The following is a 16,640-nucleotide window of genomic DNA, read 5'->3' as shown; positions in this document are numbered from 1 at the left end:
TAAACCTATATGTTCTACATGCCACTAAATTTTTTTAAATAAACAAGTCCTCTATGTTTTGCTTGTTTTTGTTAAAACCTGTTTGGAAATATTTAATCAAATATCAAATAAATGTTGGATCAAAAGACGTCAACTTTGAAAGCTTTGAGTGAGTTCCAGGTAGGGAAAATGAAGTTTACATGTAGAAAGCATTTTCCCTATGAAAACATGGAAGAGACTACAACATACATAGATTTATAATTGCACTGTGGAATACTTGGCCTTGTGGGAAGAGTCTTTTGGTGGAGTTTCCATTTTTAATTTGATATGTTATTACTAAGTACTGCAACAGAATATTAAAATACCTGTGGACTTTCGGCATTTAGACTTGACAAAACTTTCAAAAAATCGTAAACACAAGGAATAGTACTCTGGAAAACTGAAGGTGCTCTTTGTACATGGGAAATATTCACACATTCACTTTAAATATTTTTGTGTTGAGAATATGCTCTACTTAACAGAGTTTGCTCTTAGGTTAGCAGGTACTATGGCACTTAGAGAAATAATATTTTTTCTATTAAAACTATTATGATCTATGGAAAAGAGTCAAAGTTGATAACAATTTCAAATGTGCTAATCATAAGATGCAATTTTGAAAATTAAGACTAATATAACCATATTAATAAAATACACTCTCATAATTATGCACTTTTGGTGTGAACCGAAAAATATTATATATTTGAATATGAATTGTGGTGGTGGTAAAAGCATTAACAGACTAGACGGGGGGTGTGGGTAGGTACTGCTGTTGGGAGCTGAGAAAAGAAACTATGGCTGCTCTCTTGTGTGCACCATATTTTGAGTCTGAAAAGAGGAAGCCAAAGCTGGGAGGAGCTCGGTGAGGGGGTCCTCCAGCAGCCAGGCAGCATGGCGGCCTTGGAGATGCGTGTGTGCGAGACGGATGGTTGCAGCAGCGAGGCCAAGCTCCAGTGTCCCACTTGCATCAAGCTGGGCATCCAGGACTCGTACTTCCGCTCACGGGAATGTTTTCAAGGAAGTTGGGTTACTCACAAGTTACTACATATGAAAGTAAAAGATGAAAAGGCCAAGCAAGAAGTATCTTCCTGGACTGTGGAAGGGGATATCAACACTGACCCATGGGCATGTTATTGATATACTAGTAAACTCAGACCACATTATCCACTGATGTCAAGGCCAGTGCCAAGTCATAGTCCAAGACCAGATTATGCTGATCACCCTTTAGGAATGTCTGAATCTGAGCAGGCTCTTAAAGGTACTTCTCAAGTTAAGTTACTCTCTTCTGAAGATATAGAAAGGATGCTACTGCTATGTAGGCTTGCTAGAGAAGACTATGTGGACATTGATGCTGGGGTGATTAAACCAGGTGTAACTACTGAAGAAATAGATCATGCTGTACACTTAGCATGCATTGCAAGAAATTGCTATCCTTCTCCCCTGAATTATTATAATTTTCCAAAGTCTTGTTGTACTTCAGTGAATGAAGTGATCTGCCATGGAATTCCAGACAGATGGCCCTTGCAAGAAGGTGATATTGTTAATGTGGACATCACTCTTTATCACAATGTTTATCATGGGGACCCAAATGAGATGTTTTTTGTTGGAGACGTGGATGAGCAAGCATGGAAACTGGTTCAGACCACGTGTGAGTGCCTGATGCAAGCCACTGATGCAGTGAAACTTGGTGTTCAATACAGAGAATTGGGAAACATTATCCAGAAGCATGACCAAGCAAATGAATTTTCAGTTGTTCAAAGCTATTGTGGGCATGGAATCCACAAACTTTTTCATACAGCCCTCAATGCACCTCACTAGGCCAAAAATAAAGCAGCTGGAGTGATGAAGGCCAGCCACATATTTACAATTGAGCCAATAATTTGTGAAGGTGGAAGGCAGGATGAAACCTGGTTGGATGGCTGGACAGCAGTGATGAGAGATGGGAAGCTGTCTGCCCAGTTTGAGCACAACCTGCTGGTCACGGACACTAGCTGTGAAATCCTAACCCCGTGACTCGATAGCTCGTGGCCTCATTTCATGCCCCAATTTTAATTTCTCCTGAGATGGTACATCTTGGTGATAACTTCTGGCTGTACTTTGCATTTTATTGAGAGTACAGAATGGAAGATGAAATTTTTTAATTACTTGTTTTGTTTTGATTATAGATAAGGAAGGACTACAGCATTTGATGTGTGTCCTCAAGAACTTGTCTTGGGTCTGAAAAAGCCAAGAAGAATAAAGGAAGCATTTCTCCATTCTTCTCAATGCTCCCCTCTCCCCACAAAAAAAGTCTCTGCACACCCATTTTCTTATGTTCCCTTTGAGCAATTTTACTTAAACCTGCTCCTAAGGTGATTTTATCACTGCCACAACTGGGCCATTAAAGTCAGCTTTTTTCCAGGTGAATGTTGGAGACGAGAATCCTTGAAACTTTATCAACATACATTGCTCCCGATTTTTTTATTATATATGTATGGAACTATATATGTATACATTTTAAATTCCATATATGTAATTACTGAACACTATATGACCTGGGGTTTGTGTTGATTCTGCTCTGACAAGGTCAAAAGCTGTCATAAATGGACTTGTCATTTCCAGTGATTTAATCCCCATCTGGGAATTGGCCTCCCTTCCCCCTGCTAATTATTTACTTTATAATTGTGTGTAAGGAAGCACTCAGTCAGCGAGACTTGCCAATGTGGATTCTGTGAGTGAATGGATGTGGAAAAATTCACTTTGGAAAAAGGTTATCAGATTTTAAAAAATCTAGTTTATGGCAAAAATAGCCATGTTCCAAGTGGAAGCTGGCTGTGCAGAGAATGAGATTTTTGTAATCCATTGCTATTTCAGACCTCTGTTTGGTCCTAATGGGAGGAAAAACGCTCCCTTCCCCTCTCTGTCTTATTTCAAGGTCATCCCTTGGAGATATTCAGAGAAGGGTGGAAGGTGCACTGTGGATGTTGATGGGGAAAGACAGTTCTGAAATCTCTCCAGCAGTGAGCAGAGTCTGGAAATTCCAACGTTCAGTAAACCTGGTGGTGATGAGAAATGAACCTCTTTGGAGACTGGACTGTTCCCTTGCAGAAGGGATAGAGCTGTCCTTGGTGTGCTGAAAACACACTTCTCCTTTACAAAGTTTGGAATCTCATTAGAAATGACCTCAGCTGCCCAACATCTGTGTTCCTTTCAGTAGTTCAGTCGAAATGGGAGTGTATCCGGTGAAGACATATCAGATCAAAGTCATTGTCATTAGAGTGTACTTGATTACTGGGTATCTGGTAATTTTATTTTAAGATAATTTGATATCACTGACATGTTACACTTGTACGAGAACACCTTTCCCAGAGTGCCTCAGACCTTTATCACTTTAAAGGAATTATGATAATGTTTTCATTACTTTTATTATTTTAATGATTTAGTAAAGTGGCTGAATTTGGTATAGACTTTTGGGGGTATGTGTGTGAAGCTTTTTAACAAACTGTAATATTTGTGAATGGAATGCCTTGCAACATGAATGTTAATATAATGTGTAAAGTGAGATTTTAAAAGTTTGAATGATTATCCTGCCAAAAGAAAAAAAAAAAGCTGATAAGGGATTGTGTACACCCAGGTGGAGGGTGTAGTCATGCATTCACATACAGCCTGCACGTGAAGCAAGCGGACCATGCAGAAACAAATGGCTTCATGATTTCATTAGCTCCATGATCAGAAACAATATTAATTAATTGAAGGGAGATCCAGACCCACCTCCTATTCCCACCGAGATACAGATACTGTTGCATAATTGCATTTCTTCCCCACACCCAACTCATCCCTACTCCTGGAGAAGTGAGAAGATGCAGGTCACATCACACCTTGTCTTCTCTCTCTCTCGGGAGCTCACTGTAACTGGGCAGAAGAGAAGAAATGACAATGATTGATTCCTAAATGTAAGAGTATTATTTACCCCAATAGAAGTAATATTTAATAACTGTATTAAACTACAAACTCCAAAATAACTTTATTTTTTTTATCTAATCTCTAGAATGAATGGGGAAGAGTGAGTAGGACAATGGCAATGTGGCTTAAAAGGGGCAAGGTTGATAATGATTACTAGAATAAAACCTGTCCTATCTTTGCACTTCACTGAATTCACAAGAAAAGATAAAATACTCTGAACATCCACCCACATTCTAATGCCAGATGATTCAGAATTGGCCTTTACCTTTCCTTATTCTCTATCTCACAAGCCTTATTGATTTTATTGGGTTGTTTTGTTTTTGTTTTTATATTGAGCTATAGAAGCTGTTGGTATATTTTGGGAATTAAGCCTGTGTCAGTCACATCATTCACAAATATTTTCTCCCATTCCATAGGTTGTCTTTTCATTTTGTTTATGGTTTCCCTTGCTGTGCACAAGCTTTTAAGTTTAATTAGGTCCCATTTGCTTATTTTTGCTTTTGTTTCCATTACTGTAGGAGGTGGATTATAAAAGGTCTTCCTGCACTTTATGTCAGAGAGTGTTCTGCCTATGTTTTCCTCTAGGAGTTTTATAGTATTTGGTCTTACATTTGGGTCTTTAATCCATTTTAAGTTTATTTTTGTGTATGGTATTAGAGAATGTTCTAATTTCATGCCTTCATATGTAGCTGTCCAGTTTTCCCAGCACCATTTATTGAAGAGACTGTCTTTTCTCCATTATATATTTTTGCCTCCTTTATCGTAGATTAATTGACTATCAGTGTGTGGGTTTATCTCTGGGCTTTCTATCCTGTTCCATTGATCTATTTGTCTATCTTTGTGCCAGTACCATACTGTCTTGATTATTGTAGCTTTGTAGTGTCTTTTCCTTTCTGTGTATTTCCTGAGAATGTTAACTTCTTTCCAGCACCACCACCATCAGCCCTCACCAGAATTAATGCAGTTTTCTCCCAACTGTTCTCCCTGTCTCCATGTTAGCTCCTCTCCAAGTTATATTCCACAAAGCAACCATAATAACATTAAAGAGCATAACCACACAGGAATTAATCAATTCAATCTATTGCTCTTTTATTTCTATGAAGTGGTTTCTTCAGAAAATAAAATCCAAGGTCATTTACATGGTCTAATTGGCCCTGTGAACGACCTTTATCTACTGTTTCAGCTTCATTTCCTACCACTAAATTTTTTTCTCACTATACCCCAGGTGTACCTATCTTCTATTTCCTGATAATCCAACATCAACTCTTATCTCCCAGTACCTTCATACTTGCCCTCTACCTGGGTTGTTCATCTGCTATGCTTCACCTGGATAACTCCTACTAATCCTTCCTGCTTCAACTAAGTGTCACTTCCTTCATCTTCCCACGCTTGAATTCTCCCAGACCATTTTGAGTCTGCTAGAATTAGCTATTTTCACTTTGCACAGTTCATTATGATTTTAGTTAAATACATTGTGCCACTATGTGTTTCATATCTGTTTTGCTTTTAGACCATAATTTCTATGGCAGAATGAGAAGGAGTGAGGGGAAACCCACACCAGCCTTGTTAACTGAATATTTGAAAGGACATGGACCAGATGGCATTCTTGAGAGTGTTATCTGGGAAAGAAAATTCTCTGTTATCCAAGTGGTGATGGAAGCATTGGCCATTCAACACCATGGGGAGTCTCCCTCTTTCCCAGTGGTTTTATAACTTCTTATAAGTCATTTTGTCAGCCCCTCCAGAGCCCAGCATAAGCTGACAGAATCAGGAATCTAAGCTGGAAAAGTGTGACTCTGTTGACTAACACATGAATCCATTCCAGAAAACAAGGATTGTATTACCAGTTTCGTTAGTAATTTTCTCTGTGCTCCTGAGCAAAGTACTCAGCATTTTCAAGCACAACTTCATCCCTTCAGCAAAATGTTGACTTGGCTCCTTAGGGAAATAACATATTGTAGTGTATTTCAGATTTTAAAAAAATGATATTGAAATGCAAAGCAATTACTTTCTTATGATGTAATATTGATCACTATCCAGCTATCTTATTGACCCAACAACACATTAATTATTGATATCAATTGTTTGCCTGAATCTAATTCAATTAAATGTTGTCGTCATCACCCTCATGGTAAAGTTGCATTTATCACCAGGACTGCTAGACAGTTTGAATGTCCTGCCAGGTGTTGCTTTGTGAGTGGGTTGCTTCATAGCTAAACACATGCCAGAGAATGATGGGCTTGATTCTAGTAGGATGTGAAGGGCACACTCAAATGCCTCACTAGATTTCTCCTAAATTGTGACATGTTCAGTAAAACACTTAAACTATTAAAGGGACTCCTTCCAAATACTCCAAGGGGGCGGGGGCTTGGCTGCTTCCCCAAATTTCTAAAGGCACCTAATTCTTCTTGATTTAAAAGAGTATCACTACTTAGCAAACTATATGTTAAGTAGATTCAAATTAACTAAACTAGACCACCTGATTTTATTTTTATTGTCTTATATATCTAAGCTTGTTAACAGAAATTACAGTGCCAGAAAATCTTTGCTATCATATAAGAAAACAAGAAAATCTACCACAAGCAAGGTGATGAATGTTAACTAGATTCATTGTAGTGATCATTTTGCAATATATACAGAGTCATTATATTGTACACCTGAAACTAATATAATGTTAAATGTAAATTGTACTTCAGTTACAAAAGAGAAAGTCCAATGATATATAACCAAATTCATCGTTAAAAAATAATATATTCTTGAGATGAACACTCTCCTGTACCAGGCAATTGATTTTGTTTAATATATAGAAAAATCAAATATATATTTGTGGATTTTGACATTGGGACCAATTCACAAGAATTATACAGCACCATATATTGGTTTAATAAAAAGAAAGGCTTTAAATGATCCAAGAATAAGGTGAACTATATAGTGAATTCCTGGTCATGGGGAATATAGGCCTAATGATCACTGTCAGATAAAAATCCCATATGATCCAGATGGTTTATTAAAGATTGTCTGATAGCACCCCTGCCTTCAAAGTTCCAAATGTGGGCCATAGAAATAAATTCTGCCCCTAGCTAACATTCACAGCCTTGACTATTGCTATATTAGTTATCCACAAGAGAGTTCATGTTCAGAGTCTCTAATGAACTTGCAGTCAGATGGTGCCTGGAGCTGCAGTACTCTGAAGGCTTAAATGGGCTGATGGATCCAATTTCAAGGTGTCTCTCTTGCATGCATGGCAAACTGGTGCTGGCTGCTGGCCAGGAGACCCAGTTCCTCTCAATGTGGGCTATTTCACAGGAGTACTTGGATGTCCTCATGACATGGTGCTCACCCCAAAGGTGAAAAATCCAAAAGGTCAAGGAAGAAGCTACAATGCCTTTATAACTTAGTCTCAAAAAGCACATATTGGCACTTGGATAAATGTGGGAGGGAACGACAGATTGGCATAGATATTAGGAAGCAAGGCTCATTGGAAGCCATCTTGGAGATTAGCTACTCTAGTCCAGCTTCTGCGTTCAATCTTTCCTATCTCACATGTAAAGCACACGTATGCTTCGTTGAGAGACAATTCTTCAAAGGTCTTTCACATTTGTGCACACCTTATGAGCAGAAGGACTGACTGCCTTTTGTTTCAGACTCTCTTTTCGGAGGTGTTTGTATAATGAGCACCATGAACAATACAGTTTTTTTCCTCTAGAGGAAAAGACAGGTTTGTTTATAACCTTAAAATGTAGTATCTTCCTCTGAAGCAAAGTAGATGAATGCTTATTTTATGGTAAGATAAATATAATGTCTTCCTCTGGACGAAGGACAGGGAAGCTTTCTGTTATTTAAAAATATGGGTTTCCTAAACTCAGTGTTTCTCTCCTGTAATGCAACCAACTCTGCGTGCAGATACCTACCTGAGCCTAACTGCATTGTCTCCATGCTACTTGGGTGTAGGGAACTGACACCATTATACTTATGGTCATGCTTCTTGCTGTGCATTGAGTAATAAAGTGCTTTTTCTCTGACCAGGGTACCAGCATCCTTGAAATTGTGGCAAGGCAACATGTTACCATGTAAGTATGGTACACCATCCCCCAGTCTTATCCCATTACAGCATCAGCTTGAAGACTAGGATCCTGGCATCCAAATCAGATCCAGGTGCACAGGTGTAACCTCAGATACAGCTCTGCGAGGGCAGCTCCTTGAATTTAGTTCCTCTCAGTCTGAAGACCTATGAACTAGAGGCAAGTTATGTCTCCATATACTCAGCATGCAGTGGGGACAGGTGTAACATAACTGCTGTAGACCGTCCTCTTCAAATAGGGGGAATAGGAGGCACACATGAATAATTTCCCCATTGTAAAAATCTCCATAGGAAAATCCTGTGGGGCACATAATGCCAGTTCCTTGACGAGGGCTCAGTATGACTGCCTGAAACCTTGGTAAAGTCTCTGGGCTCTTGGTTCTGACCTCTTAGGCATCCTTCCTTTTGGATTAGAGATAGCCAGTGTTTGCCCTGAACTACCTGAGTAGCTTTCCTAGCTTGCTTTTTGTTCATAGTAATTGAGGAATCCACAGCCTCTTTGTATTTTATACTGACTCTGTCCGTTTTAGTCCAAGCTGGTGGTGTCTCATCTAGTACAATTATAGTAAAAGTTTGTGGGTCTTTTATGGATTTTTCAGGGATTCATTTTACTGGAAAATAGACACACAAATCTTTTGCTTCCTATAAGCCTGCTGTAGGACAATGCCTTATGATTCTTAGAATTTGTATTTGTTTTTAAATTGATGATACATGGGATGTATGCCCTTAATATCCTTAGAGGGGCTTTGGTCTGTTTGAGGCTTCATCTTACATATTTCTGGGATCATTACAAAAGGCTCAACATTTACGTCCTGGACTTCACCAGTGAACCATGTTTTACTGACAGTGTCCTGGGTTTGATCTTTGTCTGGAAGCCTTTTTTAAATTTTAAGATCTTTTACTATCTGGAAGACTAGCGATGAGAAATAGTTTTATATTTGAACACAGCAGCCCTGGTTCCTTTACCTTTAGCAGGTTTTTTTTGTTTTCCTTTACCTTTCTCTCCTCTCTTACATGTTGCTATTTGTTGCTACAGGAAGCTGGGCAGCACTTCAATACCTTGCCTAGAAATCTCCTTAGATAGATCATTAAGTTAATTATGTACTCTGGTGGGGGGTTGTGTTTTCCCACCTTACACAGGAAATAGTATTACTAAATTTCCTGCCATTTTAAAAATGTGATCTCTTTCCTCCATTTTCCTCAAATTATGTTAAACACTCACTGAGAACCTTCCTGAAGGCCATCACTCACGTTTAACAGTCTCTTCAAAGCTTCTTAGGATTTTATTAACACTCTTCCAAGGTACTTGCTGCTTCTGCCCACTGCTGGGTTGCACCACCAATCTCACATGTTTTAGAATTTTTTTTTTTTATCACACCACTTCACTTGTTTGTACCAAAATCTGTACTAGTTACCTATTTTTGTGTAGCAAACCATCCGAAATTCGTATCTTAAAAAATAATCATTCATTATCTCCCAAGGTTTCTGGCAGTCAAGAATTCAAGAACAGTTTGGTAGGGAAGTTCTGACTTGAAGTCTTTTGTTGAGTTCCAGTCAGATTCTGGCCTGGGTTAAAGCTATTTGAAGGTTTGACTGGGTCTGGGTTATTTTCTTTCAAGATGTTTCCCTGACTTTTCTATGAAATAGTCACTGGCTTTGGGTCAAGGACTTCTATTCCTCTCCATATGGGTCTCTCCTTGGGGGTGTTTGGGTGACCCTACAGAATAGTGTCTGGTTTAGCCCAAAGAAAGTGATTTGAGAGACCAGGGTGGAAAGTGTAATATTTTTAATGACCTAGTGATAACTTCCATAAACTTCACTGATCACACCAAGCCAGCTCTGATTCAATGTGATGGCATGTATACCACATTAAAGAAGTGAGGACCACTGGAGATCTTCTTGCAGGCCCACTATTACTGCTACCAGTCATGAATCTAGAAATTTAAGAGTTCTCCATGACCCATGAAGAAGAAAGTGGTGAGAAGAAAACCATTTATGTGCTGGGTATTGTTGATCAGAGGAATATAGTCAGACTCAAAATTTTGCGATTCAAATGTGGAAACAAGGGATGATCCCAAATCCTGTTATCAGGTTGAAATGTGTATGTCTGTATGTCTGTGTTTTTAACTTTTTTACATGAAACATGAGATTTAAAAAATATATAGATATAAGCCTTTTATTTTGAAATAATTTCAGATTTATAGAGAAGTTGTAAAGATAGTATGAAGTTCCTGTATACCTTTCACCCAGTTTTCCCTAATATTAACATCTCATATAACTGTGGTACATTTGCCAAAACCAAAACATTAACATTGGTGAATCATATGGATTAAACTGCAGCTTAGTTTGGATTTCACCAGTTTTTCCACTGATGTCCTTTTTCTGTTCCAAGATTCAGCCTAGGAAACCGCATTACATTTAGAGAATGTAAAGTGTCACATCCCCCTCTTGAACCACACCTCATGTTCCCAGCTCTCCTGCTCCCTCTCTCCCACCACAATCATTTCAAACCTTATTGAGTTGTCCAGTCCCTCATCTCTTTCCTTTTTCCATTCATTCTCCTCTTGGCTTTACTTAATTCTCTATACACCTGGACCACAGGTTTCACTACACTGGTGGTCATTCAGTTTTCACTGCATCAGTTCTCCACCTTCCACAGGTTTTCACTATCCATCAACAGAAAACTCCATTTCTGGATAAATGAAGTCTCCAAATCTGCCCCCAACCCATCCTTAGATTGGTGAGCACTCTTAGAGAATACATACCTGCAGATTAGGACCTCTGAAAGTTCACACTGTCTAATCGCCAAGTTTCCTCAGTGCTCCCTGGCAGTTCTCCTGAATAGCCCTCATCACCATCCCCTATTTAGAATGGTTCTAAGAGTCAATCACTATTTTACACTTTTTATACTATTACACCTATCCCCATCACCATTCAGAAAACTCTCTCTCCAACTTCACTTAGGAAATACAGGAATTAGGAAGAACGTACCAGACTTCTTCCATAGCTGTACCCACCCTGACTCCACACTTTCTGGCACCTGCTCTCATCTTTCCTTACCCCCTGCTCAGTGGAGGAGGTTCTGATTTTGACCATGGACGGTCATCCACATCATACTTGTGATGTACACTCCTTCTGCTCCTTGGAACCTCACCCCATGAGTCATCCCAGCTCTGCATCAATCTGTAACCTCTCCCCACTTGCTGCTCTGCTTCCTCCTGCCCATGGGTTCGTGTCCATTTCCTGCCTCAGAAAAACTCTCTTGCAATCCTACTTCCCCCCTTGCCTACTGCCCTAAAGACATTTCTTTGGTTTTCAGATGCTGTCTTGGGACCTACATGCATTGTTTTGGCTTCACTTTTCATCATTCACTCCTCAATCTTGACAGTAGAGCATATGTCCCATTGCTCCATGAAGCTGATCTTGCTGAGGACACTAGAACCCATATACTGTCAAATGTCACTGCACATCATCAATTATTTTTCCTGAGCCTGCTGCAGGATTGGACTCAATGACCTAGTCTTCCTTCCAAAACACTCTGTCCTTTAGCATCCAGATGACAAGGACTCCGTCCTCTCCTGATCTTGCGGGTTGTTATTTTTCCTCTTAATTCTCTTTCTCAATCTCCTTTGCAAGCTTCTTCTTTTCCACTTTTAATATTGGGGTTTCATCCTGGCTTCATTTTCTATTCTTTCTTCATGGTTAATGAAATGATCATACCAACCCCTCCTATAAACTATCACCCCGCTGGCTCCAGAATAAAATATACCAGGCTTAGGTTTCTTCACACCTAATTTATTTATAGAGCATGGATTTTCAAGTAAATAAGATTTTTAAAACTTTTTTTTCTGAAAACACATGTGTGAAAGTTACAAATATTCAAAAATATTTGAATTTGAAATAATTATTAAATTAAAATAATTTTAAAATTTCTTAAATTTTACTGACATTTTCTAAAAACTGGTTAATTACAGTTTGATATTATTTGAATGCTATTTCCTAGAGATACATATAGGGTAAAATTTTAAATACTTGTCATTTCTTCTTTTATTTTCACTCTTTCCTCATAAAAAATGTCAAATATTTATTCCTATTTGTGTTCTTCCCAGTGGTATTGCAAACTTTGGAAATATCATCAAAGTTATACCTGCAATTTGAATTTTCTGTGTAATACTTATGCCAGAAATTTTAGTTTTTGCATAACTTAATACTCAAAAAAAGTTAGCCATAGTATTAGTCAATTTTTCCTATGTAAGAAACAACCACAAACTTTCAGTAGTTTACAGGGGTCCTGGGTCTGAAGGTGAGCTGTGGCTAAGCTGCTTTGGGCTGAGCTCAGCTAAGTCATACATTCCAGGCCTCCAGAATGTTTCCGGGGTGCTTTCCAGGTCTTCATTTGGGGGGCACAGGCTGAATAGGACAGGGACCACCTGAGGCCCAAGAGCCAAGCCCAACTTCACAAGCACATTTAAAACTTCTGTTGGATCAAGTCCAGTAATGTTCCCTTGGCTAATATAAGTCACATGGTCAAGTCCATCACCGATTTGGTAGAGAGGTGCATTCCACCCCAAGGAAAGGCACTGCACTGTTCCTTCCACATATAGTCCTACTATGGTGAGACAGCGCAGCATAAAGATATAATCTGACCTGCCAATACCAGTGTATAGCTATTAGGGTGGATCTTGAATGACCATCCTGATCATGGGGCATGAGCAGGAATCTGGGCTTCTTTCACTATAAACACTAAACTTATGTTCAAGAAAATCATCTCCAGCATCTTCTCTCTTTATCAGCCAGAGACAGATCCTCCAAAATATGTATTAAGCTCCAGCTTTTTTCAAGACACCAAAAATTCCACAAAAATATTTGACCTTTTCAGTGTACTGGCTTTTATCTTTTTAATTTAATTTTCTATAATTTGTTTCTGATGTGTCCTATATGGGAACTCACTCAATTTAAACTATCAGAAATCCATGGGTAATGAAAAATCACCAACAATTTTGAAAGACTGCCAAGACACAGACCAATCCTCCAACCCTGTTCTCAGACCCTTGAAAAAAGATGTACTCCAGCACAATTATGTCAGGGGGAAATAAGGAAGAAATGACCACTTCACCCAGTTCTAAAACATATCAGATATAGTAAATATGGAGTTACTCCCTATAATGCAATCTGTGATATTCTTAGGGTTAAAGGAATGAGCAAAAATTCCTCGGTATCTCATTCCCTGGATTATATTTTACTCAGTAAGACTGATTTTCATAAATCCATTTGGTCAGGAGTTTCCATTTACAGCCTATTTCCCCATAGCAGTTTCATAAAATCCTACATTAATAGAGTCTTAATAAGCATTATCACCCCTCCCAAATGCCAAACACATTTGGGGAATCGTTAAAACAAGTTATTTGTTATAAGTTTAATCAGAAGATTGAATCAACTAAAAGGCTTTCAACTTCCGAGAGGAAACACAGATGTTCATGGTTTCCCATATGCACTGAACCCCAGACTCTTTTCCTGTGGAGCATCTTAGGCAATAGATTTCTGTAGAACAAGAAAGGGAAAGGCTTATCTAGGGAATGACCCATGAGAACATAACCCCCTCCCATATGCAGGGGGTGCTATCGTGGTGATTGGTCTCCAGTGGGGCTTCCTGCTGGGAAAACAGTGTATGCCCAGCCTCAAGGGACTGACAGACCCCACCCGCTTCAGATGAATACCTTAAGAACAGAATTTCATTAGTGAGAAAATGTAGGGGGAGAGGGAGGGGCCCTGGGATCCCAAAAATTGCACATTGCCTGAGAGGGTCCTCAGGTTCAGGTGGGGTCATTGTCTGTAATCACCTATTTGTCCCTTCACCAGTGTTGCATTTGTTCTGTTTCTAACAGACTTTGAAAACCAAATCAATTAGTCTTTTCTCTTCTAGATTCAGCCTCTTCCTATCACACATGGAGTTAATTTGTAGGTAGAATAGAAGCCTGTGTTCCACTCCATCTAAATTCTCCTTTCTGCTGTGAGCTTGAGCCCAAATAGTGGAAGGCAATATGATGATACTGTCTAATAAGGCAGACAACAAAGTACAATGAAGATGCTTCTCCTTATGTCTATAAATGAGCTATTACCAGAGGTGGAATCAGCAGGAAATCCTTAATGGAAAGAGATGAAGGTAGATTAGATAGACCATCCTGCACAGGCAACAGGGGTTGCACAGGTAGCTGAAGGACAGGGGGAGGGTAGTAACTATATCTATCCCTGGCACAGGGGACTGAATGTGGTGCAGACTCAACAGACTGCTTTTAAATAAATGGTAACTACAAAGAACTGAGAATTGTCCAGCAGACGCCTCAGGCTTAGAGTCTGATGAGTGTTGTGGGAGACGAAAAAAATTCTATTTTTGAATAAAATTTCCAGAGCAAGTGTTAGATGATTTGCCAAAAAGCACAATTTATCTTGATAAACTGTAATATTAAAAAAGGCAAAAAGTACAGCTGGCATGATCATTTCCCAGGTAATCAATGCATATGGAAAGAGGGGTCCTAAAAAGGGGAAATGATGAAACCTGGATATTAATGTTAAAACCGAGACAATCTTCTGTCTTTCGTTATCATAAAGTGGCAGGCAATTAAATTAAGAGGAAAAACTTTTCTCAATTAGAACTATGCCTTGGCTCAGGGACATTCAAAAATGATATTTTGCAATAACATGCCCACAAGAAATCACACCCTTTCTGAAAAACAATCTGAGATTAAAACTATATTTTTAACATATTAAAATTCAAACCCTATATCAGAATATAAATTAAAATGTATTTGTACATGTGTTCAGCTGTCTGGAGATTCCCCCTGACCCCAACTGCCTCCAGTCATATGCTCCTGCAGGTAATAACTTTCAACAGGTTCTAGTTTCCTCATTCCTCAGATGGCTGTCATTATAACATTAATCATCATAAAATAATTTATGTTTTATGCTGACATTTAAATGTGCTTATATATCTATATCAGATTCTCTACCTCTAAGATAAACAATTTCTCATATTGGATAGGAGAAGAGCAGAGTGGGGGAGAGACAAAATGAGTGTGTATTGTCAACTTAAAAAATATGTACAACCTAAAAGTTGAGGGTTATGTTTTATTACTATTTTTTTTATTGAAGTGTGATTTTATTGAAGGTTGATTTACAATGCTGTGCAATCTCTGCTACACAGCAAAGTGACTCAGTTATACACATCTAGACATTCTTTTTTTATATTCTTTTCCATTATGGTTTATCTGTGGTGACCTAAATGAGAAGGAAATCCAAAACAGAGGGGATATATGTATACATATGGCTGATTCGCTTTGCTGTAGAGTAGAAACTAGCACAATATTGTCAACCAACTAGACTCCAATGAAAAAAACAAAAACGAGTAATCCTAAGAGTTCTCATCACGAGGAAAAAAATTTTTTCCATTTCTTTAACTTTGTATCCATATGATATGATGGATGTTCACTAAACTTATTGAGGTAATCATTTCATGAGGTATGTAAGTCAAATCATTTTGCTGTACACCTTGAACTCACAGTGCTGTACGTCAATTATGTCTCAATAAAGCATGAAGAAAAAAAATAGAATAGTTTGCATCTACCAACCCCAAACTTCTAGTCCATCCCTCTCTCCTCCCCGACTCCCTTGGCAATCACAAGTCTGTTCTCTCTGTCTGTGAGTCTGTTTCTGTTTTATAGATCGGTTCATTTGTGCTGAGAGTTATGTTTTATTTGGAGAAATTTTTAGGACTCCAGGCCCAGGAGAGAGCATATCAAGTAACCCTGAGGGAACTGCTCCGAAGAGGTAAGGGGAGAGCTAGTATATATAGGAGTTTTGCAACAAAGGGCAGGTAGTCTGAACTTCAAAAGATTATTGTTAATTAAAGAAACTATATATCACAAGTTAAGGTATTTAGTGCTTTTCTATGTATGGGAAGGTGCAAAGAATCTGGGCTTACTGCAATCATTCCTTTGATATGCACTTTAGCTACATCCTGAGTTTCCTCAGGGCTCACCGTGAGGAGTGGCTGCAGTGTGATGGTTGCTAGGTGGCAGGTGTTCTTTCTTTCCTTCCCGAGTTCCCTCAGGACTCACCAAATCACATCGTCACTGATGACCCTGACATCCTTTGTTTACTGATATGGCAAGTAATATTCCATTTCTCAGTATAATATGTATAAAATTGAGAGCATTTCAAATATCCTCCCATGTGCTTGAATAAACACACCAAATAAATTATGAATTACAGTTAAGATTGACTCTAATCTTTCTCAAATTGGGAATTTAACACAGCACTGAACAAATATCATTATTCCCCTGAGATGGTAAGGGCTGGGTTACACAAAACCTGCAGCCTTCCTGCTCAATGAAAATAAAAATATTGCAAATCTAAGTCTAGGGGATTTAAATTTACAAGTTCAAATTTAAATACGCCACATGCTCAGGTATTTTTCTCTTCTTTTCTTGAGCTGCAGTGATACATTTTGCAGAAATTCAGAAGTGCTGTTACCCCCTTAAAAGTAACTGCCAAAAATTACACTCCTGCCAGCCAATACACGCCTTGGAGTGAAGAAAACAGCAGG

The 16,640-nt window shown here is 38.7% G+C and overlaps 1 pseudogene; it reads left to right on the top strand.

The window, feature by feature from the left end:
- Positions 1-906: 906 nt before the first annotated feature.
- Positions 907-2,067, top strand: LOC101285192 (methionine aminopeptidase 1-like; annotated as a pseudogene).
- The last annotated feature ends 14,573 nt before the right edge of the window (positions 2,068-16,640 follow it).

Source organism: Orcinus orca, chromosome 3 (genome assembly GCF_937001465.1).
Source record: "Orcinus orca chromosome 3, mOrcOrc1.1, whole genome shotgun sequence".
NCBI classification, from domain to species: Eukaryota; Metazoa; Chordata; class Mammalia; order Artiodactyla; family Delphinidae; genus Orcinus; species Orcinus orca.
Note: the sequence above shows the minus strand (reverse complement) of the source record. Positions and strands in the feature narration are given on the sequence as shown.